A 23,903-nucleotide genomic window follows, 5' to 3' on the forward strand; every position below is an offset into this window, starting at 1 on the left:
TTGTAGACATTTCTGAGCTTCCCCAGTCTCTCTGCCGTCACCAGCTCCAAAGGCACAATCCCTGGCTCCGTATCCTGGTTAGAGAAGTGCTTAGGGTGATGATGGTGGTGATGATGATAACTGCCACCACTTTTTGCTCATAGAAAGTGTGTAGACACTTTGCTAAGAGCTCTGCACTCATTGTGTCCCCGAATCCTCACCACAGCCCTCCCAGATAGGCACTACTATTGCACACATTTGATAGATAGTGAAACTCGACCTCAGAGTGGCCAGATAACATGCCCATCAGGGCCCATGAGGGTTCAGAACTTGCAACCAGAGCCAAGCTCTTCATGCCAGGCTGTGGGGTCTCTGGGCAGTGGGGATCAGTGAGGGTCTGGCTCCTGGTTTGGTGACAGCCAACTGTAATTTTTGTGTGTGAAGTCAGAGGACTTGTGTTGAGACTCTCTGCCCTGCTGCCTCCTCTCACCCCACCAAGAAGCCCTGCCCATGTTCACAAGATTTGCCTTTCCCTGGGAGGTGTGTTCTGTGGCCCGTTGAACCCTGGAGGTGCCCACTCCAGGCCTGCCAGAATCACCCATGTTCTTTGTGTCCAGTTTTGCTTAGGCTTTTGAAGAGCCCGTTCCTCTGTTCTCATACCCTGATGGTTTTTGCCTCGCAGTGCCGCAGGCTCCTGGATGCAGAGGGAGTGGACTGTGCCCCACCTGTGCACCCCCCACCCATGCCCTTCAGGTGGGCCACCCCCTCCTCATGCACTGGGCTGGGCCTGGGCATCCCGTAGAAACTGGTTGGTTTGGTGCTGCTGCCCACAGTGCTGCCTCGCGAGGATCCCCTCTCCTAAGCCCCCAGATTCTAAATGCTTGATGTGTGCAGCCTCAGGCCATCACCTTGAACTTCAGGGCCCTTTCTCATCTGCCACCTTCTTCCAAAAGCCCCAGCACGTGGGCGGGAGCACTGCTCCTGACCCTAAGTGGAAGGCAGTGCAGGATGGTCAAAAGAATGAAGGCTTGTCATTCAAAATGAGTCAGTTTGGGTTCTGGCCTGGCTGTTTTTCTGAGCAATGCACCTTGGGCCGATGACCTCCCTTGTATGAACCTCAGTTTCTTCCCTTGTACAAAGGGGGCAGTCGTTCCTGCAGGGGCCAGGCCGTGAGGAGTAATCTGGCTCATCTATACTGAGTGCCCAGTTGCAGGCCTGGAGAGAACAGGCCCCTGCAAATGCCAGGTGAGGGCACGTGTGACTCCCCAGTGGGTCAGGACTCTGTAGGGGTCTCCCGGGCTGGGGGACAGAGCAGCTTGGCCCAGCTCGTTCCTTTCCCGCTCTGGCCCTCAGCCACGCGGACTGCGTGTGCTTCTGGTAGGGCAGGTGGGAGGCTAATGGTCATCAAATTTGGGGGTCTTGGAGAAGGGGCCGTGGGTGTCCTCCTTGGGGAGCATGTGGAAGGGCCGAGTGTTTTATGGAGTCCGGGGGAGTCCTGCGGCAGCTGTATCTGTTAAATGCCAAGAAGCCAAGTTGGTTTAATATGATTGTAGCTGCTGCTTTGATAAATCAAAATAATTAAAAATAATAAATTTGATTCCTCAACCAACAGGCTGTGTGGGCACAGGGCCTGGGCTGACGAGCGAGGGCCGGGGAGGTGGGAGGGGCACTGGGACACGGGAAGGCCTGTCTTTGTGGGGTCATAAATGGGGAGGTGGGCGTGAGCCCTGCAGATTGATGAGGGGAAGAGTGTCTTTCACTCAGCAGAGCCGTTGGCCGGCCGGGACTGGAGCTGCAGCTGGGCCTGCCGCCGGCTCTGTGGTCTTGGGCCAACCTCAATTTCCTCATCTGTCAAATAGTGTGATAGTTCCACCCACCTCACAGGGCCCTGTGAGGACTCAGGGCTTTGCTGAACCCGTGGTCCAAGCCTGATGTGAACGTTGGTCAGCCCCGTGTTGAGCAGGCACCAGTGGCCCCTCTCGGGCCCGTCCTTGACCTCGCTTTGGTCCTGCAGTGGCTGAGGTCACCAGATGTGTTCACGGTGGCTGAGCAGCCCTGCAGGCCCAGCAGTTTACCGGGGACTCTTCCTCCAGCTGCTGGCTGTTGTCCTAACACAGGACTGTTCTGTTTGTGAGGACATCCCCTGTTGTGGGGCGTGTCTGCTGATTGCTCTCTCTGGTTCCAGAGTTGGGGCAGGAAGCACATGCCACTCCCTGTGGACCTGAGTCCCTGGTCAGGGTGCTGGCAGCTCTGATACGGGTGAGTGGGAGTTGGAGAGGGCAGCCCGCCCCTTGGCCTCCCCCTCCCCCCCACCCCCACATCCTCAGGAGCTGTATTTGGTGTCTGATCCAGAAGAGCCTGAGAAGCTGGAAATCTGAACTGAGTGGAGGGGGCAGGGGCTGGTGGGAAGGGAAGGACAGGGTGTCTGTCTCTTTAAATGCACTTTGTGTCAGTGTGATAAGGAATTTGATGGCTTTATCAGAAATACCAAAGCTTTATTTAGCAGGGTGAGGCTCACACCACTCAGCTCCACACAATCTGCTGATAAATTGCAAAAAAGAAAAAAACCCATCATCTCACCAACACCCAGCACAGCAAGAAAGGAAAGACGGGGAGGCAGAATGCAGGGCAGAAAAGCAAAGTTGGGAGTTCTGGGGGGTCATGGAGTTGTTGGAGGTGGGGAGGGTGCCGTGGAGCTGCAGGGCTGACAGACAGGCACTCTCCCATTCTCCACCGGTGGCCTTTGTAGACTTTCCTGTTATTAAGGGGAAAAAATACAGTAATTATTTTCATTCTTCCAGAGAAAGGGCTGGTTACAGAGACATGTCATCCTCCTCAGCTGCTTTTACCTGTCCCTCCACCAGCCCAGCTCACCTGGGTTTCTAGGTGAATCCTCCAGGCCACCCCTGCTGGCTGTGCTGGTGAAGGCAGGGCCAGTCTTGGGATGGGGGAGATGCAGGGTACAGGAGGGACCGTCAGGGAGTGAGGAGCTGCCCCCCATTGCAATTCTGAGGAAGTGAAACCCACTCCCGAGAACGTGGCCATGGCCGAGGGAGCCAGGGAGGGAGGGCGTGAGACAGTCTGTGCAGGACGGGACTCCATGCCCAGGGTGAGGTCTCCACCCAGGTCACAGGGGAAGCCGAGGAGCAGTGGCATGGCCCTGCCTACCTGCGACATTCCAGGACTTTCTGTGCTCCCTGCCAGTTGGGCGGCTCTGGGAGCGCCCCTACCTTGGCCACTCAAGATTTCTTGTGCCTCTGGAGGGTCAACAAAAATGCAGAACAACATTTCTACTTCTGTTTTCCTCCTCGAACCTTCTCTTTGCACCTGGATGTGTCCTCCTGCCCCTGCTTTCTCTGGGGGAGCCCGGTCCCCTTGACCTGGCCTTCTGGTCAGCGCACAGCTCAAGTGCTGCAGCCCTCGGTGCTCCCCCCAACTGTCCACACTGCTCCCCATGTGCTCTGTCCTGGGGAGTCTTTTGATGTGAACAAACCAGATTTAAGCTCATGTTCCCCACCCACACCCCTCTGAATGTGCTGTAAGGTTTGGCCTCTTGCAACCAGCTTGAATGTGCATATGACTTCCTCTGGAAACTGAGGCAGGCACCAGTGCTCTGGGGACACCTGAGAACCGTGTAGAAGGGAAGCTGGGTGTTGATATGGTGAGAAGTGGAGAGAGGCATCTCTGCTTCTCCTGTGTCCTGGGAAGCTGTCCTCTGTCTGGATGCACAGAGATGCTTCTCCTGGCCCAGCTGTCCGCCTCCCGCACTCCTCACCCCTTTCTAATGGCTCCACAGTCCAGCAGAGTCAGGGCTTGGGGTTCTCACCGTGGCCCTGCCCAACCCAGGCTCAGAGCTGCTTCTGCTGTCCTCCACTCAGTGTTCCTCTTGGTGCCTCCCAGGGTTGCTTGCGGAAGGGAAGTCTCCACTCACATAGGTGTCCCCAAGCATGGCCGAGGGGCCAAGGCTTTCCAGAGCCCACAAGCTGTCCCCTCCAACAGGATGGAGTCTGGGCAAGGCCAAAGGATGCTTAAGGGCAGCCACATGAGTGCAAAGTCAGACTGCCCAAAGGCCAGGGGAATTTGAGAAATAACTTTGCACTGAGCACCCTCTCCCTGGGGCTGAGAAGGGCTGAGCCTGTGGGCTCCCTAGAAGGAGTGAACGGGAGGGAACCCTGGCCAAGGTGAGGCCAGCAGGCCTAGCACTAGCGGCAGGTCAGTCTCAGAGGAATTCCTCAGCTTTAGATAGTAGAGCAACAGGATTAGCCCAGCTGCTAGGAGAGGGGAAATGCTGGGCGGAGAAACAGGGGAGCTTGGAGGAGAGGGTGGGGGCTGAGCTGGCCAGGGAAGGGCAGAGGGTGGAGGAAACTGCAGAAAGGCCGAAGCCGGGAGACAGACAGGAGGAGTAAGTGGAAGTGACAGGGTCAGGCCAGACCTTTGTCCTGCAGCCTGATTAGGGAGTCTGCCCTGGATTTCTGAAACTTTGGGATGTTGTCGGACAAACTGGAGCTTAATTCTGTCAGAGTGCTGGGGAGATTAGAATTGACATCCTGGGAGCACATTCCTGGCTGGGCAGAAATCCAGCCCCTGCTGGGAAAAGCCTGTGAAAGCATGGCCAGCCCAGTGGTGGTGGCAGGGGCTGCCCGTCGGCCCTAGTGGCCACTCCAACCTGGTGGGTCAGAGCCAGGGGCCTTTGGCAGGCTGGGCTGTGTTATTGGAAGGCTCTGGCCTCGTGGAGAGAATGGAGGCGCAGCTGCGCCACTTCTGAGCCTAAATCCTGGTTCTATGCCTTTTCCTGACTGCGCTGCCTTGGGAAGAGAGCTTCAGTTTGTTGAACCTCAGTTTTCTTATCTGTAGAATGGGACAAGTCTGCCTTCTGGGCCCACTCAACTTTCCCTTCATTTGAAGTTGGAGGCATAACCTTGGGAAGCCAAGAGGAAGGGATCACACTTTTCTTCCTGCTAAGCAGAGCCAGGGCCTGCTGGAGCACAAGAAAGGTTTCCCTTGCTGAGCGCCCTGACGTCAAGTGACCTTAGGGAGTGCCACCCCAACAGAGTGCTCCAGCTCAGGCCTCCTGGAAGCTTCCTGTCCTGTCCTGTCCAAGTGGGTCCTGTCCAACAGCAAGCCCCTGTCAGCCTTGAGAAAGAAGCCCGCAGTCATCCTTAGAGATGGCCACATCCCTCTGTAAGAGCACCCAGGAATCCCCTGCTCAAACTCAGTGAGCCCAGGGAAGCAGTGTGAGCCTGCCTCCCAGGCACTTCCAGGCCAGGTGGCTCCCCACACTCTAAGAGACGGCTCTTGGAAGACCAGCGGCCCAAAGCAGACTGTTTCTAGAAGAACAGAGTGCCCCCCTCCCCACTTCCCTCCTGATTCTAATGACTTTCAAATATTGGTAAATATTTTGGCTAATGTAGGCTCTCATGGCAGAGAGCAAAGCTGTCTGCAGTTCAGGACCTACAAATTATTTATTAAAGATCTGAGATGCGGTGCAATTATGTGGAAAGAACCCAAAAAATTAAATAAATAAGTAACAAAATAAATAAATAACAGCCACACTGGCCTCTTGAAGGCTTGGGGAGCTGCATACATGATTGCTGTCTTGATGAAATCCCCCCGGATGTAATGAGCTGATTTTCTGCTGTTAATATTGCATCTGCTGATGAAGGATTCGTTAGGATAATGGAACGAAGCTAAAATATAAATGACTCCCTGTCAAGAAGCAGCTTTTGTTTGTTGATCTCCTGACAGTTCCCGGGCCAAGGCAGGGGTTTCTGTGTGCACACACGCATTCAGGAGCAGGCAGGAGGGTGGGGTGAGGGCTCAGGGGGGCTGTCCCAAGGGCTAGCTCCCTGGTTATCCTCTGCTTTCCCTGCAAGGTGGAACTCCCCGTCCTTGGGGAGCCTTAGATCCCTGTGGGTGGAGAAGTCATTTACTCAGACCCTCCTTGCCCACGTGGAGGGCAGCTTGTTGCACTAAGACTCTGGGCAGCAGCATAAGTGATCTGGGGAGCCCGGCAGAGAGATGGATGGAGTGAGCCGTGCGTGGCGGGATCCACACGAGAGAGGAGATGCGCTGTGTGTGTGCAGAGGAACGGTAGCTTTGGGGAGACAGAATCGTAGGCTATTGAGTGATGTGCCCGGAGGGGAGACCCATCCCTGGGGCCACCCCACCTCCCTATACTGTCTTTTCCCTCAGCTGTCACAGAGTGCATCTGGAGGCCTAGGGACACCTCGGGCAGCTGTGCACGCCGTCCTTGAGGACAAGAGGGAGAGAGGACCCATCCGAAATTAGGATGACTCACCTTCCTGCCCCCTTGCTTGGCTTCTCCCAACACCCAAGCTGAGCTGCCACGTGAGAATATCCTTCTCCTCTCCCTGCTGCTGCCTCTCCTCCTCTTCCTCCTTCTTCTTAGCTGTATCATTTTACTTTATTGTGGTAAAATGCACAGAATTTAAAATTTACCATTGTAACCATTGTAAACTGTACAATTCAGTGGGATTAAGGACATTTACAGTGTTGTGCAACCATCACCAATATCTAGTTCCAGAAGTTTTTCATCACCCCAGACAGAAACTCTATACCTAATGAAAGTCACTCCCTGTTTCTTCCTTCCCCCTGCCCCTGACAACTGCTAATCTGTTTTCTGTCTCTATGGATTTGTCTATCCTGAATATCTCATATAAAGGGACCACACAATGTGCAGTCTTGTGTGTCTCCTTTCTTTCACTTAGCATAATAATTTCAAGGGTCATCCGTGTTGTAGCGTGTATGAGAACTCCATTCCTTTTCGTGGCTGAATAATACTCTGTTGCGTGGGTAACCACATGTCCTTTATCCATTCATCTGTTGATGGACCTTTGGGTTGTGTTCACTTTTTGGCTGTTGTCAGTAGAGCCACTATGAACATTTGTGTCCAAGTTTTGGGGTATTTACCTAGGAGTAGAATTGCTGGACCTCTCTCCAGCTTCTTAAAGGCAAGGCCCCGAAGGCTTATAACAGATGTTTCTTGAGTGCTTACTATGTGCCAGACCACAGTGCTGTTCATTATTTCAACGGGTCTTCACAGCAACCACCGTTTGGAAGCTCCATGTGGACTGTCTTTGGTTACCAGTGTTCTCCATACTCTGGGACAGTACCCAGCACATAGTAGGTGCTCAAGAAATATTACTAAATGAACTGCCTTGGAGGAAGGGACTCATAAACTACTCTTCAGTTGAAGGAGCTGAGGCCAAGAGGTTCAGCAGCCTGCCCCAGCAGACACCATGGTGCTAAGTGGAGGAGGCAGGATTCAGACCTGGGTCTCACCGACTCTGTTCTTTCTCCCGTAAGCTGTAATGTTTTATCTTCCTCGGGCCTAGCACAGTTTGTGCTCAGTGAATACCTGACGATCACTGTGGAGCAGGGATAGGGAAAGATCTAAGCCGATTACCTGGTGGAGGGCTGGGAGCAGGCGTTGTCTTTCTGTGCTTCTGTGTGTCTGGTGGAATGTGCCATCTGTCCAAGGAGGCACTGCCTTGCCCCTAGGGGGGCCTGAACTGGCTGCTGAGCATCCCTCCCAGCACCTGGAGAAACCTTGCCAACAACTTCACCAGATCTGTTCTTCACCTTGACCTTCGAGGCCCTTAGATGGGGGAGAGCAAACCCAGCCACACACCTGGACCCCTTGCCCTAGGGAGAGGATGGGTCCTGCCAGGGGCCTCTGAACCACCTCTGCCTTGAGAGGTCAGGCAGGGCCTCTGGGAAATGGTGGAGTTTCTTCTCCCTGCAGGGTCTCAGGAGGGGTGGGGAGGCTGGCCCTTCTCTTGCAGCCCTGAGACAGTAAGGCAAGGCCTCCCATCACCGTCCAAGCCTCTGATGGGGCTCTCATTTCTGAGGTGGGCAAAGAGAGAGGGCAGGCCAAGCATGAGGACCACACAGGGCAGCACCTGGCAAAGGAACTAAGGGCCTGGGCAGGGAAAGTGTGAGACGAGAGGGCGAGCGAGAGGTATGGAACCAGCAAAAGCTTCGCCCGCTGCGGGGCCGGCGGGTCTGCTGGGTACCTCCCTGAGCCAGGACTTTCAAGTACAAGGTGGGAAAACCCCTTTCCTGCCCCCAAACTACTAACCCCTTCCTCCTGCCCCTGTGTGGATTCCAGCCTAGACTCTGTTTGGAAACCCGCCCAGGAGTCAGTCCAGCGGCCTGGCACTGACCCCCACCTGCCTTGGGGTGTTGGGCTCCTTTCCCCATGTGGGATGGGGAACCGGCCCGGGCTGCCGCCTCGTCTGGATCCGGCACCTGCTGGACCGTGCGGGGCCCGCGGCCCCCTCGTTGTCCTGCTAAGCACTGTGTCAAAGTTCCGGGCCCCCTTTGCCCTTTCCGGTCTGCCTGGAGGCGCGGCGGCCGCCCGCTGACACTCAGGCCCTGGCGGCTTTGCAGGGGCAGCTGCTCGGCCCCTGCCTGTGGCCCTGCACCCAGCAGCACCTTCCTTTCTCTCCTTTCTTTCCCCCTCATTTCTCCCTCTCTCTCCTTCTTACACTCTCTCTCTTTTTTTTTTTTTTTAACTCTTTTAACATGGTTTTCCTAAAAAGTTTTTTAATCAATCAAATTTGAGGCAGAAAATAGGTTTTGTCACGCCTGGTCCCGGGGTGGTGTGGCTCTCACTCAGGCTCCTGACAGCTCCTCAATGCAGGAAGGAGGCCAAACAGAATATTTCTCGGGGAAAGTGCCCGTTTCCATGACACTGCCCCTTGTTGTCTGCGCTGCCCCCCTCCTCAAGCTGCCGGCTGACATGGCCTCAGCCCTGTGAAAGGGCCAGGCGGCCGGATGGGGAGAGGGTGTGTGAGGGTGGGGGAGGGGGCAGGAGCCAGCACTGGGGGGTAGGTGGGCAGCCGACAGCTGCCCCGAGCCTCCCAGCCTCCAAGGCCTGAGAGGGCTGGAGAGCAGGTAGGGGTGTCAGGGATGAGGAGCCTGGCCTGGTGCTGCATAATCAGCCGAGCCTCATAAATATGGAGCCTGGGAGCCGGGGGTGAGACGCTTGGAAACCGAGTCCAGGATGGTCGGTGGCTCCAGCCGAGGGGACTGCGGGTGGATGAGGCCTCTTCGGGTCCTGGTATGCTGGTCGCAACAGCTTCTTCACCCTTCCTTCTCCCCCGTCCCTCCTCTCCTGGCCTTTCCCTCCACCCCTTGCCCCTGGCAGCCCCCTCGCCACCTTCTTGGGCTCCCTTCCTGCCCTCCCTCCACTCCAGCGCCTCTTGGCCCCTGGTCCCTTCCAGCTCCCAGGCCCACAGCCCCCAACGGAGAGCTCCCTGCAGGCCCTCTGCGTCTCCCCTCTGTCCCGCTTTCCCTCTCCCCCTTCCCACCTTGGTCCTTCACCCTCTCCCCTCTCTTCTGCTCTTCCTGCTCTCTTTTATAATTAATGATTAGTTTTAATTGGTTTGCTTAGGCAGTCTGACAGCAAATTAACAGAAGCCAGCCCAGGGCTGCCGGGCTCGGGCGGGAGACCACTGCACTTCAGCACAGCTAGGGGAAGGCCTAGGCCTGCGGGCTGGCTGGGCGGGCTCTCAGCAGGTGGGTCTGGCCACACCTGGGCTGGCGCAGTGGCCAATGGGAAGAAGGCAACAGGATCTTCGCGCGCGATCCAGGCTCCCGTTTGTCAGCTTTCTCTGTGTGCTTTCATTCTTCTCCTCATGTCCCCTTCCATGTTCTCATTCATATAAGACATCGTCCACACCTTCCGAGATTCGGGTCGGGTAAAAGGAGGGCAGAGGCCGGGTCTTTAGACTGGGGCAGGGCTTGGTTCCAATCCCTCCCATCCTTGCTCCTGCCGCGGACCCATGGGGTTAGCAGCTTGACCCCTCTGGGCCGAGATCCTGCTTTTTCACATGGACAGGAGGCAGCAGGTAACAAGGCTTGTTGTCCTTGTTAGCTCAGCTGCCTGCCTACAGTCTCCACAGCCTGGAAGCCAAAAAGACCACGTTCTGTTTCTGATTTGCCATGTACCTCTGCATAGAACTCAACCTCTTGGTCCTCAGTTTTGTGGTTAGGATAAGGAATACTGGGTGGATGGATGGATGGATAGATGGGTGGGCAGCTGGCAGAGAGTGGGTCTGTTGGCCGTGATCCCTGAGCACGTTACTTCTCTTTCTTAGCCTGGGAGGGTTGCACTTAACTTCACCCTTCCTAAGTGGTCTGGTCTCCTCTGCGTTTTCCCGCTCAGTACCTCCCCTCAGCCTTATAGAATCCCTCCTTAACTGCCGCAGCTTTCTGATTCTCTGCCGGGCCCTGGGTGTGCCCACTCACTAGCTCACACAGGCCAGAACCAAACGTCAGAAAAAGTGAGAGACAGGAGAAGATGCTCATGCAAGAAAAGAGAGCTAAAGTTCAACTTCTCAGGTCCCCACTGGAGTTCCAGAATCCACCCAGCATCCCAGATCCCACCCAGAGACAGCCTCCCTGCTCCCATCAGCCAGGCCACCTGCCCCAGGGGCAGGTGAGGGACGGGACCCCAGTTCACGTCCTGGTCCCCATGCGGTTAAGCATCTCTGCCCCTCCCCTATCCCTCCTCCACCCCCAACCAACTCCTGAAAAGTTTCCTCCCCGATTGTTCTGTGTGATCAGATCTGCAAGTTGCTCTCTAAGCTTCTTGTCACATTTTGACTTAATGAAGTGCAACTGCTGAGGGATTTAGGTTCAGCACTCCGGTCTCCCACGCTCCCTTGTTGTCAGAAAACAGGGGTGGTTGGGGACGGCAACACCGCGCTGCAAGTCGTTATCATTCCGGTCAGTCTGTTTAACACAAAATTAAACAAAGAACTAATTAGTGCCTCATGAATTAATAAATGCACAGTTGCCGGGGAGGATGGGAGGGGAGAAAAAGGTGGTAGAAGGGAGATACTGGAGTTGTGGAGTTGGGGGGCTTTGGGGGTTCAAGGGAGGCCGGCCAGGGCGCCTTGAGAGATCTCAGGCAGGCAAGTGTGGGATGGACCGGACGGCAATGATGCCTCACTGGGTCCCTGGGCTGCCTGGCTGGGATGTGAGCTCTGACAGCCAAGCCTGCCCAGTGCCTCTCAGTGGAGGCCCTGGGTCTCCGTCCCTTGCCCCATGGCCCAACCCTGCTTGGCCTCCGCTTCATCTAGCTCTCCTCTCCGACTTATTTTTGTCTACTCTCCCAACCTCTGCCCCCTCTTCCATCTCAGCAAGGGTCCCCCTTCCTCTCTGCTGCCCCCTATCTCCATCTGCCCAGCTTTCTGAAGACCCCTAGCTTCTCACCATCTGGATCAGATGGACATCAGAGGCCTATGGGGTAAACCTCCCCCGGCAACTGCTCGATGCCCACCAGAACTCTTTGTCCAGCAGGGTGGGCTCTGCCCTGGTGGGTACCCTCGGCCCAGGCAGCCCAGCAAAGGCAGCGAAAGCTGGCAGAGGACCCAACCCTCCTTAGGAGGATGTGTCAAGTACAATTAGCATTATCTGTCTAAATATGTCCCGGGAACGGGAGGGCGGGCGGCAGGACTGGGTGGCATTCCGGGAGCCCTGTACAAGGTCACCTCACCTCTCGCAATCCCCCCAATCTGATTTGGGGATTACACAGCCTAAGGAAATTGGTGTTATTCCTCTTGCATCATTGATAAGCCACAAATGAGGGAGTGGGAAGAAAAAAACCTTCCCGAGTGTGGGTAGAGTTCTGAAGGCCTTGGGGGTGGGGGTGGGGGTGGCAGGGCCTGGCTTGGGCAAGGGCAGGTGGGCCCAGGTCAGCAGACAGAGGGCACCTTGTGTTTTCTGTCCACACGAGGAGTATGTCCCATTTGAACCTGGCTCCCCAAACTCATGCTCTGGGCAAGAGGGCCTAGGCCTGGCAAGCTGGGCTGAACTGTGTGTTGGCTAAAGACCCCCTACCTTGCTGGACCAGTTTCCCTCTCCCTGCAAGGGCCCCCAGCATGATGGCGACTCATCAGTAGGACCCCAGGGTGGAAGGTACTGTCTGTAGCCTGTTCCTGGGGGTTGAGGTTCCTTGGTGCCCTGGCACCTGCTCCACACTCGCCCCTCTGTCACCCATTTGCTATAGTGAACAGCTTGGCATCTGTCATTTTTCTCTTCAGAGGCCAGGAGAAGAGAGTGAAGGGAGGGGTACTGCTATGCTCTGTCATTGTCCCAAGGCCCCGCTGCTCAGCCACTGCAGCTCCCCAGGAGCTTCCCCACCCGCACACTCTCAGCTCTGTCTCCACGGAGGTGTGTGCAATGTGGTATGACTTTTCTCTCTGGTTCGAGGTGTCCTGAGGACCATATTTCCATTGTGGTCAGCTCCCACTGCTTTCTGAAGTTTTTCAAATAATGGTTGGCATATATTTAAATGGGCTAAGGTAAGTGCCCATGCCACGCGTCTGAATTTTTGACATCCTTGGCCAGCCCTACAGCATCAGCCCCTCGGGTCTAGGGGCTGCAGGGAGCCCTGGGGCACACAGCGGTACAAAGGGCATGTGCTGCATTGGTAGGTGTCCTGCCTTGAAAGGCTAAGTGGCTCTTGTCTGTCCCTTCCCAGGATGAAGTGACACCCCCACCGCGAGAGAGGAGCCTCTAGGACCCGCTACAAGGTAAGGCCCAAGCCCCACCCTGATCCTTTGGTCTTTCTCCCCATTGGTGACTTGGCACCTGGTACACGTGTCACCCTGGGCTGGGTCCATCCGTGTGGAACACACAGGTTGGATCAGGAAGATGGAGATGGGGAATTGGAACCACACTGCCCATTTGAACCTGGCAGGAAAAGATGACCCTGGCAGAAGGGTCTCATATTGGCTCTTAGGCTGGAAATGGGCTGGGGGCCTGTGGATCGCTGACTTTGGGCATGGAATGTGTTCAAGGCGGCGTGAAGCCAAGGGGCATCTGTGGTGCCAGGACTCGGCTGCTGGGCAGCACCAGATCCAGCTCTCCGCGGCACTGTCTGGCCGCTGAGGCTACTGCTGGCTCTCCCTGGGAGCTCTGCGTGTAGCTCGTGCTTGGGGAACCTCGTGGATTTGAAAGCCCTAGAAGTTCAGTCTGGCCTCTCTCCCGGGAGGCTGCCGGCCCCCGTGGCCTCCTCCTTCCTCCCTGAGGCCTCTGGCCCTGTGCTCAGAGGAGGCTGCTGTCCCTCCCTTCCCCAGTCATAGGGCTCCCCTGGCCTGGCCAGGCCTTCGCAGGCTGTCTCTGTCCCCGGGTGGCTCGAGGAACCTTGGGGCCACCGGGCCTCGGGCCCCAGGCAGCGCCGTGTCAGAGGTGACCGGTGGAACGCCAGTGTTATGTAAATAGCGGGGCCTGCCCGGCGGGCGAGCTGGCTGGCTGCAGCCATCCATCATCCTCGCTCGGTGGGGCGGGGGACAGACACGGCACCGTGCGCCTGGCTCCAAACCTGTTTGTTTTCCCTTTGTCTCACGCGTTTCAGGGGCCCGGCTGTGACGGGCTCTGGGTTTTGTCCTGCTGGCCCCCTCCCCCAGGAAGACGGGGGAAGGGAGGAGATTCGCGCGGCTCCCACCGCGGCATCCCTTTTGGACTTCAAAGGCTCTCCCAGTATTGTCTGTGCCGGCGGGCAGTGGCCCTGAAAAACGTGATCAGAGGCGGCCGGTGTAGGGCAGGCCCGGCCCGCGCCCTGCGCTCTCGCTGGGGCCCGTGGATTCCTCCCTTTGCCGCCAGCACCACCCTGGTTACAGTTCTGCTCCCTAGGCCTCTCTCCTCGCCTTTCTCTCTCCTGGCATCCCCTGGCCACCCCGACCCTGTGGCTGCCCCACTCTCGTCCTCCCAGCCGTAGCGCAACACCTCTCTCATGACTTCAAGACTCCTGGAATGTTGAAAGCAGCAAGTCTTGCCCCTTCACGTCACCCATGAGGGTCTGAAGCACAGGGAAGGGCCTCTCGAGAGGCTGGGAGCTGGGAAAGCCCAGTTCCTGGACATCTGTTTCCCATGCCAATCCTTGTTCCCTTCCCCTTCTTTTTTTTCCATCTTCTGTCGGTAACGAGAACCTGACTTCCTCCTGAGGCCTCTACCCAGCCCTTCCTTCCACTTCCTGGTAAGGTCCAGATTGGCTACTTCTGTCCCCAGGCAGTGGGATGGAACCTGGCATCTGCTTCCATTGGAAGCCCCGGGTGCTTCCACGGTCTGGAGCGAGGCTCAGCACGTGTGGCCTGAGGACTGAATTTGGCCCACTGCCTGTTTTTGTAAATAAAGTTTTATTGGAACGCAGCTGTAGCCACTCATTTGTATATCGGTTATGGCTGCTTTCACTCTACATTGGCAGAGCTGAGTAGCTACAACAAAAACTGGCCCGAAAAGCCTAGAACATTTACTATCTGGCCTGGCCCTTTATAGGAAAAGTTTACAATCTCTTGCTCTGGAGTTTCTGGCTCCTGTCCTCTGCTCTTTTTTTTTTTTTAATGTTGTTGTTTTAAAGTGGTAAAACATACATATCATGAAATTTACCATCGTAGCCATTTTTAAGTGTGCAGTTCCCTAGCATTAAGTACGTTACAGTGTTGTACAACCATCATCCTGCTCTGTGCTCTCATCCTGCTCTGAGGGGCCCTTCCAGGAGCCCTGTCCCAGAGGCTGAGGGACTGCTTGCAGCCCTGGTCTGTTTGGGCCACCTTCTCTCTCTCTCTGCTCTCCGTAGGACCTCATCTTCTGCTCAGTCTCCACCTACCTAGAAGTCCTGGTTTATCCTCTCTTTGACAGGCACTGTTTCCTCAGAATTCTTGCTCCTGGCATCCCAGGAGCCTTGTAGCTCCATCGTATAGCCTTCAGCAAGTTCTCAGATTCAGAGTTTCCTCTTCTGCAAGCTGAGCAGGATGTCTACTTTGCAGGGTTATGGGACAAGTGAGTGTATTAATGTGGCCTAAAGTGTCTAGCCCGGGGCCTGACAGGGAGGAGGGGACTCCCCTCCTCCCTTCTTTCCTTTTCACCTCCCAGAGCCTGGGTCTCCCTCGTACATGTAGGAGACAGCAGCCATCCCTGGGCAGGTTCCATGGAGTTCCCCACCCCTGCCCTGGGACCTCTGAGTCCATCACCTTGGAAAAGGTGAGGCTCCTCGCCCCCAGTGAGCGCCAGGGAAGAAAATGCCATCCAGGTGGTGGACTGGGAATCTTTGGAGTCCTCAGCTCAGTCCTGGGTCCTCCATCTGCTGCAGAGCCCTGGGAAGTTGCATAACCTCTCTGAGCACCAGTTTCTCCATCTGTAAAAGGAAGTCCTGACCACCGTGCTCTCTACTTTGCAGGCTTGTTTCAAGTAGGAACTGGGATGTGTGAGGGAAAGCTGTGAAGGCTGTGATTGTGGGGGCCACTGAGAACAAAGCAGGCCAAGGGAAAAGTCTGGGTCTGAATTTGGGCCCATTCTGGGGAAGGTGGGAACCAGGCTGCAGTTCTGGCTGAGAAGGCCCTGGACGGTACACGCTGGGCACTTGCTCTGCACAGGGGCAGGGACCAAGGCTGCTCTGACACACAGGTAGTGCTGGGAGCTAACCTGGGAGCCAGACTCCAAGCCCTAGAGGATGGGCTGGTAGGGAAAGGGGAAGGGAGGAGGGGGAAGGAAATTGAAGCTGTACAGCAGTCGGAGGTCTGAGACGGGAGCCGTGTCCCCGCACAGCTCACTAGCTGCCCTTTGCTGCTGCTTCTGCTGCCATCTCTCTTACTGTCCTCTTTTCATGGGCTCCTGGCCTTTTGTATATGTTTTCCCCTCCCAGCCTTCTTTCTGCATCCCACGAGTTTCTCTTCCTCCTCGCCTTCCCACCACCCAGATTGCCACCCCCAACTCCATGGCGCTCTCTCTTTCTCCCTCTCTCTCCTTTTCATCTACTCTGAAGGCTTTACTTTACTTCCTTGTCACCCTAATTGATTGCATTAACCTTTCAGCGTATTGGATTTCCTCAGCATCGTGCAGAGAGCCCTGCGCAATATGCTTATAATCTGAGCCATAATGGACAGTTTGCAGTCAACAAGCCCCTTCTCCCATCTCTGCCATTGCTCCCGTTGACATCTCTCTTGCCCAGGCCACCATGGCCACTTCCCTTGCCAGCCGGGGTGGGGTAGTGGACTGGGGCTGTGAGGAAGCAGACAGAAATTGGACCCACCAATGGATTTCCCTGCCTCTCCCCTCCTGGCTCTGCCCCTGGCACTGCCTCTGCTTTTCCAAGCCCCCCAGCCCAGGTCCTTGCCTTGTGAATCCTCTCTGCTCCTGGGACTCTCTGCCTAATGAGTGACTGATGGGGCCAGGTTGGATTTGGAGAATAAGAGAGTCCCCTGATTCCAGTGAATGGTCCTCAGAGGAAACCTCATTGCCCAGGAGGCTTTGGGGAAAGGTGATGGTAACCGCTTCAGGAGGTGGAGAGTAGCTGAGAGGAAAAGTCTGAGATCTCTGGGCTCGCCTGGCTCCTGAGCCAACCAGAGGCTTCTTTGGACCTTCTGGAAGCTGGGATCACTCCTGGAAAGGTGTGGGAGCATAGGGTAGACAGAATGAAGGGGATCTGCTGAAGGCAAGGGAAGACAGACAAAGAGCCTGCTGGGGCTGCTGTGGGTGCTTAAGGCAGCAGCAGCCTCTCCCAGTGGGCGAGGAAGCAGGCACTTGGACAGCCAGTTTGGGCCCTGTCTCCTATATTGGTCCCAGGATTGTGTGATTTGGGTCCTTGGTGGGAGATGTCTCAGTCTCTGTTTTCCATCTGATGTTTGTCAGCGGCTTTGAGCAGACCCACCTGCCTTCATCAAAGGAAGAGAGACGTGATGCAGGCAACAGGGCTCTAAGCTAGAGAGAAGCTTCTGTAGGGCAGGATGGCTTGGCCTGGCAGGAGACTGGCACGGGGGAGGCAGGAGAAAATGAGAGCTGGCTTCTGAGATTGGTAAGAATGGGCTCCCTCTGGTGGGTTCCCGGATGGGCACCTGCTCCTCCAGCATCAGGCAAAGGAGCCAGCCTGTGCCAGCTGGTTAGTCCTGGGACCCCAGTGAGTCCTGGTCCCATGGGTCCTGGCCAGGGCTGCCAGCCCTGAGACCCACAGCCTAGTAAGCTGAGTCTTCATTCATAACAGGATGGATGTTGGGTTGAATACATTAGTGTCAGGCCGGAGGAGCAGGATGGAAGCTCCCCTTAGCCCTGGTGGTACTTCTTCTTTCCTTTACTGCTCTCTCCCCCCACCCTCTGCCCATCATCTTCTCCTTCTGACCACCCTCCCCATCCCTCCATCACTCCAAAGGGCAAGCTTTGGCAAGAGGGGGCCAGACCTAGGTTCTTCCTATCCTCTCCCAGGGATTTTGTGGATGGGCAGAGGGCACAGCAGGGAGAGGCCAAGCAGCGAATTAAAGTTTGGTGATTGTCAGTGTCAGGAGAAGCTAAATAACCCTGTAACTAGTATGAAGGTGAATTCACGGTCTGCTGCACATGGAAAATATGAGTGCTCTGTGAGACAGGGAGAGTGAGCGCAGAGTCTGCCTGCCACGGTGGGCAGTCTCCTCTCCAGGGACCCAGGCAGGGAGGCAGGAGGAGGGCTGTGCACTCTCCCATCCCTGCCAGGGAGCAGTTGCCCAAGAGCCCCAACCAAGCATTGAGTCGGGGGCAGCTCAGCTGCTTGACAACCTGCTGGCCCGGCACCAGGGTCCCAGGTAGACATTTGTAAGCCCCAGCAGTATACGTTCATGAGTCCCAGCCCAGGCCCCAGGATGCCAACCCTTCCTTCCCCATTTGTATTAATGACTAATCACTAATCCTTACTGAGCGCATGCTCTGTGCCCGGCTATGTGCTATGTATGCCCTTATGACAACTTGATGCAGTATTATTACCATTCCCCCTTTTACCCCCACTTTTTAAATAACCACTTTATTGAGATATAATTCACATGACAAGCGTACAGTTCAGTGGTTTTTAGTATATTCTCAAGGTTGTGCAACCGTCACCACTATCTAATTTTAGAATATTTCCATCACCCACGAAAGAAAGCCTGTACTCATTAGCAGTCACTCTCCATCCTCCCTTTGATGCTGAGAAAATGTGGGCTCAGAGAGGGTGAGTGACTTGATTAAGGCTGCACAGCCAGCGAGATGTGGTGCTGGGGTTTGAGCCCAGGTGGTGGGACTCCAGAGCCCGTGCTCTGTGAGGGACTGCCTGATGTCCTGGCTGCTTCCCACCACACGTGCCCTACCAGATGTTTCTAACAGCATGGGCTCAGACGTGTATGAGCACCGTCCGAACACACAGGCCCAGGTGGCAACACGCGTCTCTCTCCCCAGGTAAACTTGCAATTCCACACAGAAAAATTTCACACCTCTCACAAGGACAGCCAACCTCCTCTCTTCCCCAGCCAAGCTCCTGGAAGAGAGGGTTGGCACAGGAACAAGCAGCAACAGGGGAGCTGAAGTGGCCAATGAGACCTAGGTGGTTTGGAGCTTTAAAATGAAAAATCCCCATTATCTCCTGTAGCTGATAATTGTAACTGAAATAAAATGCCAACACAACATTCCAAAACAGGTCCCTGCCCAGGTTGGGGCTACAGGCTGGGCCATGCCCCCAGGGGCAACGCAACTAGCTCAGTTCCCTGCATCACACATGCTACCTTTTCTTCTCTTTTCTTCTGTCTTTTTCTCACTCTCTCCTTTGCTTCTGTCCTGTTTCTTCTCGCCTTTTACCCTCCCACATGCCTCCTTCTTCTTCACGTGCCCACTTTCCCACCACAAAACTTAAAAAAAAAAAAAAAAAAAAAAAAGACCTTTCGTGGCCACATTCTTGCATCTGCAAAATTTGGGAATTAATGTGAAACTGTCACCGCCTCTGATAAGAGATAAATACAAGGATGAGAGACAAAGGGAAAGGTAGAGAATGAGTCTGTTGGATTCGGTTTGGGGTTTTTTCTTCCTTCTCTCTCCCTCCAAAGCGGAGGATCCGGCCGGGCCAGTTTGGATATTTATTAAGAAAAAGCCAAAGATAATTAACTTTTTTGTTTTTGTTTTGTTTGCGGGTGCCTCCCCTGCTGGCACTCCTGACTGCCTGGCAAATTAAACCTGCTCCCTGCTCCCTGGGTGCTGGGCTCTCGGCAGCTCTGCTGTGGCTGCCCTGAACCGGCCAGGCCCATCAGCTGCCCACCCCACCACCCACCTTGGGTTTCAGATCTAGGGTCAGTTTATGCTACCACTGATGCCACCTGCCCAGGATTTTCTGACTCCTAGAGCAGCCTTTAGAGTGGGGTAAGTGGCCTGCGGGGGGAGGGGGGAGGGGCTACGGTTGGGGTTATGGCCAGCACCTCCCTAAAAGGACATGCGGGTGGTAAAAGAGCCAGCTTTCCCGTGGGGAAGGGTATTCCTTCTGGCCAGGGTCTGCCAGAAGAGGGTGAGAACAGGGAATGAGCCGGAAGTGCAGGGAGAGGCCAAATTTGGGCCATGTCCATCCCCGGCTCTTCTCCCAGGAGGCTGGTACACTGCCAGCACCCATGGCTCCTGGGAGTACCCTGGAGAAGACTCAGGGCCGCGGAACCATCCCATGATATCTGGCCACCCTCAACGTTGGGCTCCTTCCTACTCCCTCCTCTGACCCAGCCCAGGCCATCTGGGGGCCCAGCTGGGTGGTTAGAGGGCCAGGGCCTGGATAAGAAGCTGGCTCCTCTGGTCAGCTACCCTAGAACCAGGCAGAGCCCCGAGGCCAAGCTGTGACCTGAGCCCAAGCCCTGTCCACAGGCCAAGAAGGTGGCAGTTATAGACTTCACTCTTGGTGGGGACAGAGTTGAGGGCATCTCAGGAGCCAGGATGGCCAGTGAGAAAGGTGGGTCCCTTCTAGGGGCCAGCCCAGTCCCTGCTGCTTGGGGTTGGAGGTGTGGTTTGCCCCTCTGCTAAATTAATATGCCTCAGCCCGTCCCCTGACAGGGCCCTCTCCCTGGCACCCCCTGGCTTCATTCCCACCTGGCAAGTCGGCCGCAGTGTGAGGTTCCTCCAGGTGGGGAACCTGCTTTGGAGCTGGGCACAGAGAGGAGGGCATTTTCCAAGGATTTTGCTGGCCCTTTTTTTTTTCTCTGAAATATAAGGATGTGCAATTTTTTTGGTTTCAATTTAGCATTGGAGAATTTTATAATTTAGTAATTAAAATCTCTGATAGGCTTTAGAAATTGCGGCTAATTGAATTTAATGGGAAGATGATTTTCAATTTTATTTGATTACCGGGACCCCTGGCATCGGTATTTATGGGAAAAAAATGGGAAATGTGCTGTGTGGGCTAAGATGGCATAATTGAATTAGGGATAATCGGATTTCTCCGTCATGAATTTCACTATAATTTTCCTATAATTTTCCATTAGATATCTAGTTTACAAATATTCACAAAGAAATGAAGCTCTTTCGGAATGGAGATTGCTGGCTAACAGGATTACGGGGCCGAGCGTGCGGCTGTGCCAGCCCCTAGACCGCCATAATGCAATCCCTGGATCTGCCTTACACTTAGTTTGAGCCTGGCCTCAGCCCCTCGCTCTGCCACCCGCTTTGCTGCACCTCTCTGCCCTTTGTTTCCTCCTCATCCCTGTTCACCCCTTGCCCCGGCGCCCACCCATTGGGCCCATGACCTCTCATGCCCTGCTGGCAGAAGACCCCATCCCTGTGCCCTGGCGTCTGGGCTCTGCCCTCCGTCCCCACCATCCTTCCCGTCCACACTTTGCTGGCTCAAGGCTCTCCCTGACACCTTCCTGCCGTCAGCCTGGGGAGCACACTCACACGCAAACATACGGGCTCCCTCGCAGGTGCGAACATGCTTGTTCACGTGCACACACAGTCGTTTGGCCAAGGCTTCTGTGCCCTGGCCCAGTCGCCTCAGAGGGAACCAGTTTATTGGGATCCTGGGGTGGGGTGCAGGAACAAAAGGAGCTTTGTTCAAGTTTATGTGAAAGTTACAAATTCAAAATGAGAGCAGATAAAGCATGAGATACCTGGTGTGTAAACAGGCTGGTGAGTGAGAAGGCCCTGGGCTCGGGAGGGAAAGAGAATGAGTGGGCAAGCTGGGGATGCGAGGGGACTGGGGGGCCGGCGACGGACATCTGCCTGGGGAGAGCTGACGGGTTTCCCTGGGCCCATGTGAGGGGCCTGGTGGGTGGGACTGCTGTGCAAGCCTCCACGTTTGCCCCTGGGGATGGGGTATGTGAGGAGGAGCTGTGGCTCTGGGCCCAGGGCCTTGAGACCAGGAGGAATTGTGGCATTAGGCTTCCCATCCCCTGGACCCCAGGCACAGAAACTGTGGCATGGCCTCAGGGTCAAAGAAGTGTCACCACATCAGGGGTCTCAAGGCAAAATGGGCTGTAGGCTCAGAGATGCCAGAGTCCAGGGCCATACCCTTCATATGAGTATCCGCCCAGAGAGAAAGAGAACTCAGGGGACCCCTCCATTACACAGCCTCTGACTCACACTTGCGACCTCAATGCCTCAGCCACCTTCTCAGACCTTTTCAAATCATAACACGCCAAGGTGGCCTCATTTTCTGTGCCTCTCTGGCCTTTTTCCTCCATGAAGTCCCCACTCTTGGGCAGGGCCTCTTAAGCCTGCAGTGGCTGATTGTGGCCCTTGTCTTGGCACAGCTGAGGCTCTCCGGCAGCTCCTGCCTCCCCCTACTACTGGCTGTGCTTGGAGCGTCCCTCCAGCCGGCACTGCCTGCTCTGCCTTCCTTCCGGCTGTCTTAGTTCTGTCCCTTCAGCCATTCCTCTCCAGCCTTTGTCCACTGGAGACCCCAAAGCTGGTCCTGCGTGGATAACTGGAAGGCGTGCCCTCCCACACCCTGACCACCATCAGCAGAAGCCCAGAAGGACAGTCACAGGCAGCCAGCAGGCCGTGTGGGTCTCATATGCAGGGAGCCCCCCATATGTGCACAATTCAAATGCACCCAGAAATCACCCTTCCACCCCTGTGTTTTCAGCCTTCCTTCTGCATCTCAGTTGGGGAAGCAGAGGCTCAGGATTGGGGTTTGGGTTTGATTGCCTGTTGTTCCAACTCAAAGCTGTAACCTTTGCTTTGGGGGGTCATGGGTGGGAACACACAACAGCATGTGTGTACCCCAGAGCACTCCTGGACACCGAGATGCCCTCTCTGAGATCCCACCTGGGGAGCAGAGGCTCAGAGTCATCACTGCCCAGTTGCCCTGTGCCAGCAGATGTACCAGCCTCTGGCACTGGGGAGCACGTGGCTTGGTTTGTTTAAGGAGCTCTGCTCCCTTATTCAGGGTTTTAGGGCTAGGGGACACGCAGAGCTCCTGGCCTCTCCAGCTATTCTTCCTGCATAGGGATGGGTCAGGCCTGAAGGGTGGAGGGTTGTGTGACAACCATGAATGGGGGTTGCCAAGAAGGTATCAGAGAAGACAGTCAGATAGGGGAGGCATGATAACCTCCCTGTAAGGTTATTTGGAACTAAAGTGCAATCAAAAAAGAGAGAGAAGAAGAAAAAAAATAAGGGGAAAGTGGAAGAAAGAGTAGATTGTTAACTCTGACTTCTTTGCCCTAAGGCCTCCCCGAGCCCCTCCCTTTGCAAAACAGAAATATTGCAAAAATAGTCCAGCGCCATTTTGCTGAAAGCTGCCCAAGGACCAGAGAAAGGAAAGCCTGGGTTCTGGTCCCCTTCCCTCATTGAAGGCAGTGTGGTCTCCCCTGAAACAGGAGAAGGGAGGAAGGCAGTGGAGTGGGTACAGAAGGGACAGAGTCAGAGCTAGGAACAGTGAGATCCAGGGACTTCACTAGCAAAACTGCCCACCTTCTGCTGGCCTGACTGCCTCCTTCCTTTCCCTCCACCCAGTGGGTAACTTGGGTGACTAAAATGTAAGGAATCTCAACTTATCTGGCAGCAGCAGGGACGACTGGGGACAGAAAGACCCACCAAAGCACTTTCTCTGAGGGGAAAGGAGGGCAAGGAGAGAACAAGTTGCCCTGGTCCACCGATGAGCTGGCAGACAGGAAATGCAGCAGATGCCAGAGGGGCAGGTGGCAGGACTCTGGCTCCTTGGTTGAGGGGTGTCTGTGCCCTGTCTGCCAGGGCCCTCCATGGGGGGCGGCAGGGGCAAGAGGATCGGTTGGAAGCCCAAGTGACGGTGCAGCTCTGTGGTGGGCGCACTAGGAGGAAAGGCAGCCAAGGCAGGGTGAGGGAGGAAGCGCTGGCCCCCCATCGTGTCGCTGCTGCGTGGCTGGGCGCTGAACTTCAGGGCAGGAGAAGAAAAGTCCAGACAGCAGTGATGTAGAGGGGACCAGAGGTCAATCTGTCTTAGTCAGGGCGCGGGGGGGCAGGTGGAGAGGGGAAGGGGCCAGTGACCATTTAAAGGTAAAGCCAAACTTAAGTGGCAGAAGCCCGCGGGCCCCCGCATTCGTGGAGCCTGCTCGGGACACGATGTGCGGAGCGGCGTGAGGCCGAGCTTGTGTTCCCCGGCACACCCAGGCCCACTGCCCCAGAGTCTTTTCACCTCCGAGTTAGAAATGCCACTCCCAACAACTGGAGGAGATTCAGGGATGGGGAGGAAACAAAACCCTCGGTGACCCCGCACCCCGAGCCCACGGGGCGCAGACCTCGGAGGGCGCGACCCCAAAGCGCTCACACTGCGCCCGCCCGCACGGAAAAGTTTGCTCGGCCGCGCGCTCCGCGAGCCCTCGGCCGCCCGGCGACAGGGAGCGAGTCCGCGCGCGGCCGCCGTCGAGTCGATCTCGCGGGACGGGAGCGCAGAGGGGAGCTTGCGAGCGCGCGCCTGCCGGCGTCCGGCCAGAGTTGGCGCTGGGGCGCGAGCGCCAGCCTCCGGCTCCTCTCGGACCGCCGCACCCCCGCCCGCCTCCCCGCTCCATCTCGTCCCCTTGCGCCGAGTCCCCGCCTCCCTCCTCCCGAAGTGTAAGGTTTGGGTAATCGCTGAGCCAATAAGGCCAGCCGCCCGAGCCGGTGCGCTGAGGCCGCGCGCGTGTGCACGTGAGGGAGCGAGCGCGGAGCGGGGCCGCGCGTGCGAGGGGTGCGCGTGA

The 23,903-nt window shown here is 55.9% G+C and overlaps 1 protein-coding gene across 1 annotated transcript in view; it reads left to right on the forward strand.

Moving 5' to 3' along the window:
• The window catches only part of CASZ1 (castor zinc finger 1), a 147,893-nt gene that overhangs the window by 67,204 nt on the left and 56,786 nt on the right, over positions 1 to 23,903 (forward strand). Inside the window, exon 3 of the mRNA XM_031464040.2 lies at positions 12,494 to 12,545. The gene's annotated coding sequence lies outside the window, so the exon portion shown is untranslated. The remainder of the gene's footprint in view (positions 1 to 12,493; positions 12,546 to 23,903) is intronic.

This window comes from Camelus dromedarius, chromosome 14 (genome assembly GCF_036321535.1).
Source record: "Camelus dromedarius isolate mCamDro1 chromosome 14, mCamDro1.pat, whole genome shotgun sequence".
Taxonomy (NCBI): domain Eukaryota; kingdom Metazoa; phylum Chordata; class Mammalia; order Artiodactyla; family Camelidae; genus Camelus; species Camelus dromedarius.